Consider the following 3,912-nt stretch of genomic DNA (forward strand, 5'->3'; position numbering starts at 1 on the left):
CATCCCATAGAACGACGGGTAGATCTTCGTCACCAAGCTCGTGGAAGAGAGCTCGCGTCAACGGTGTTTCCCTGCTCCGCATCGCAACCATCTCCCTCCTCTGGCTCAGAGACTGAGCCCATGCAGCTGGGAGGTATTCGCATCTCGACCAAGGAGAGGGAACGGAGGATCACCAACCGCCTGTGCCTCTGTGCGGATTTGATGGACATTTTGTCAATTCATGTCCAGTAAAAGGCCAGAGCTCATCAGTAAGCGGAGGGCTACTGGTGAGCGCTACTACTCAGGTCTCTTCATCTAGATCCTGTACTACTATGTCGGTCCATCTACGCTGGACCGGTTCAGGTGCTACATGCAGTGCCTTGATTGACTCTGGGGCTGAGGGTTGTTTCATGGACGAAGCATGGGTTCGGAAACATAACATTCCTTTCAGACAGTTAGACAAGCCTACGCCCATGTTTGCCTTAGATGGTAGTCATCTTCCCAGTATCAGATTTGAGACACTACCTTTAACTCTTACAGCACCTGGTATTTCCAGGCGGTCTCCCATCCAAGTACTAACCAGGCCCGAACCTGCTTAGCTTCCGAGATCAGACGAGATCAGGCGTACTCAGGCCGGTGTGGTCGTAAGCGGTATTCGCATCTCGACCAAGGAGAGGGAACGGAGGATCACCAACCGCCTGTGCCTCTATTGCGGATTTGATGGACATTTTGTCAATTCATGTCCAGTAAAAGGCCAGAGCTCATCAGTAAGCAGAGGGCTACTGGTGAGCGCTACTACTCAGGTCTCTTCATCTAGATCCTGTACTACTATGTCGGTCCATCTACGCTGGACCGGTTCGGGTGCTACATGCAGTGCCTTGATTGACTCTGGGGCTGAGGGTTGTTTCATGGACGAAGCATGGGTTCGGAAACATAACATTCCTTTCAGACAGTTAGACAAGCCTACGCCCATGTTTGCCTTAGATGGTAGTCATCTTCCCAGTATCAGATTTGAGACACTACCTTTAACTCTCACAGTATCTGGTAACCACAGTGAGACTATTTCTTTTTTTTTATTTTTCGTTCACCTTTTACACCTGTTGTTTTGGGTCATCCCTGGCTAGTATGTCATAATCCTTCTATTAATTGGTCTTGTAATTCTATCCTATCCTGGAACGTATCTTGTCATGTGAAGTGCTTAATGTCTGCCATCCCTCCCATTTCTTCTGTCCCCACTTCTCAGGAGGAACCTGGCGATTTGACAGGAGTGCCGGAGGAATATCATGATCTGCGCACGGTCTTCAGTCGGTCCCGAGCCAACTCCCTTCCTCCTCACCGGTCGTATGATTGTAGTATTGATCTCCTTCCGGGGACCACTCCTCCTCGGGGTAGACTATACTCTCTGTCGGCTCCCGAACGTAAGGCTCTCGAGGATTATTTATCTGTGTCTCTTGACGCCGGTACCATAGTGCCTTCTTCCTCTCCGGCCGGGGCGGGGTTCTTTTTGTTAAGAAGAAGGACGGTACTCTGCGCCCCTGCGTGGATTATCGAGGGCTGAATGACATAACGGTTAGAATCGTTATCCGCTTCCCCTTATGTCATCAGCCTTCGAGATTCTGCAGGGAGCCAGGTCAACACTAAGTTGGACCTTCGTAACGCTTACCATCTCGTGCGCATCAGAGAGGGGGACGAGTGGAAAACGGCGTTTAACACTCCGTTAGGGCATTTTGAGTACCGGGTTCTGCCGTTTGGTCTCGCCAATGCGCCAGCTGTTTTTCAGGCATTAGTTAATGATGTTCTGAGAGACATGCTGAACATCTTTGTTTTTGTCTATCTTGACGATATCCTGATTTTTTCACCGTCACTCGAGATTCATGTTCAGCACGTTCAACGTGTTCTACAGCGCCTTTTAGAGAATTGTCTCTCACGTAAAGGCTGAGAAGTGCTCTTTTCATGTCTCCTCCGTTACTTTTCTCGGTTCCGTTATTTCCGCTGAAGGCATTCAGATGGATTCCGCTAAGGTCCAAGCTGTCAGTGATTGGCCCGTTCCAAGGTCACGTGTCGAGTTGCAGCGCTTTTTAGGTTTAAGCTAATTTCTATCGGCGTTTCATTCGTAATTTCGGTCAAGTTGCTGCCCCTCTCACAGCTCTTACTTCTGTCAAGACGTGTTTTAAGTGGTCGGTTCCGCCCAGGGAGCTTTTGATCTTCTAAAAAAGAGCGTTTACGTCCGCTCCTATCCTCGTTACTCCTGACGTCACTAGACAATTCATTGTCGAGGTTGACGCTTCAGAGGTAGGCGTGGGAGCCATTCTTTCCCAGCGCTTCCAGTCTGACGATAAGGTTCATCCTTGCGCTTATTTTCTCATCGCCTGTCGCCATCTGAGCGCAACTATGATGTGGGTAACCGTGAACTGCTCGCCATCCGCTTAGCCCTAGGCGAATGGCGACAGTGGTTGGAGGGGCGACCGTTCCTTTGTCGTTTGGACAGACCATAAGAACCTTGAGTACATCCGTTCTGCCAAACGACTTAATGCCCGTCAAGCTCGTTGGCGTTGTTTTTGCTCGTTTCGAGTTTGTGATTTCTTACCGTCCGGGTAGCAAAAAACACCAAGCCTGATGCCTTATCCCGTCTGTTTAGTTCTTCTGGCTTCTACTGATCCCGAGGGGATTCTTCCTTATGGGCGTGTTGTCGGGTTAACAGTCTGGGGAATTGAAAGACAGGTTAAGCAAGCACTCCACGCACACTCGTCGTAGCGCATCTTGTCCTAGTAACCTCCTTTTCGTTCCTGTTTCCACTCGTCTGGCTGTTCTTCAGTGGGCTCACTCTGCCAAGTTAGCTGGTCATCCCGGTGTTCGAGGCACTCTTGCGTCTATTCGCCAGCGCTTTGGTGGCCGACTCAGGAGCGTGACACGCACCGTTTCGTGGCTGCTTGTTCGGACTGCGCGCAGACTAAGTCGGGTAACTCTCCTCCTGCCGGTCGTCTCAGACCGCTCCCCATTCCTTCTCGACCATGGTCTCACATCGCCTAGACTTCATTACCGGTCTGCCTTTGTCTGCGGGGAAGACTGTGATTCTTACGGTTGTCGATAGGTTCTCTAAGGCGGCACATTTCATTCCCCTCGCTAAACTTCCTTCCGCTAAGGAGACGGCACAAATCATCATCGAGAATGTGTTCAGAATTCATGGCCTCCCGTTAGACGCCGTTTCAGACAGAGGTCCGCAATTCACGTCACAGTTTTGGAGGGAGTTCTGTCGTTTGATTGGTGCGTCCGTCAGTCTCTCTTCCGGGTTTCATCCCCAGTCTAACGGTCAAGCAGAGAGGGCCAATCAGACGATTGGTCGCATACTACGCAGCCTTTCTTTCAGAAACCCTGCGTCTTGGGCAGAACAGCTCCCCTGGGCAGAATACGCTCACAACTCGCTTCCTTCGTCTGCTACCGGATTATCTCTGTTTCAGAGTAGTCTGTGTTACCAGCCTCCTCTGTTCTCAGGTCAGCTTGCCGGTCAGCGTTCCCTCCGCTCAAGCGTTTGTCCAACGTTGTGGCGCACCTGGGAGAGGGTGAGGTCTGCACTTTGCCGCTACAGGGCACAGACTGTGAGAGCCGCCAATAAACGCAGGATTAAGAGTCCAAGGTATTGTTGCGGCCAGAGTGTGGCTTTCCACCTTCCTCTTACGACAGCTTCTCGTAAGTTGACTCCGCGGTTCATTGGTCCGTTCCGTGTCTCCCAGGTCGTCAATCCTGTCGCTGTGCGACTGCTTCTTCCGCGACATCTTCGTCGCGTCCATCCTGTCTTCCATGTCTCCTGTGTCAAGCCGTTTCTTCGCACCCCCCGTTCGTCTTCCCTCCCCCCTCCCGTCCTTGTCGAGAGCGCACCTATTTACAAGGTACGTAAGATCATGGACATGCGTTCTCGGGGACGGGGTCACCAAT

The 3,912-nt window shown here is 51.3% G+C and overlaps 1 pseudogene; it reads right to left on the reverse strand.

Annotated features, from left to right (window-relative positions):
- Positions 1 to 510: 510 nt before the first annotated feature.
- LOC124030793 lies at positions 511 to 629 on the reverse strand (annotated as a pseudogene).
- Positions 630 to 3,912: the final 3,283 nt, after the last annotated feature.

This window comes from Oncorhynchus gorbuscha, unplaced genomic scaffold (assembly GCF_021184085.1).
Source record: "Oncorhynchus gorbuscha isolate QuinsamMale2020 ecotype Even-year unplaced genomic scaffold, OgorEven_v1.0 Un_scaffold_15786, whole genome shotgun sequence".
In the NCBI taxonomy this organism is placed as follows: Eukaryota; Metazoa; Chordata; class Actinopteri; order Salmoniformes; family Salmonidae; genus Oncorhynchus; species Oncorhynchus gorbuscha.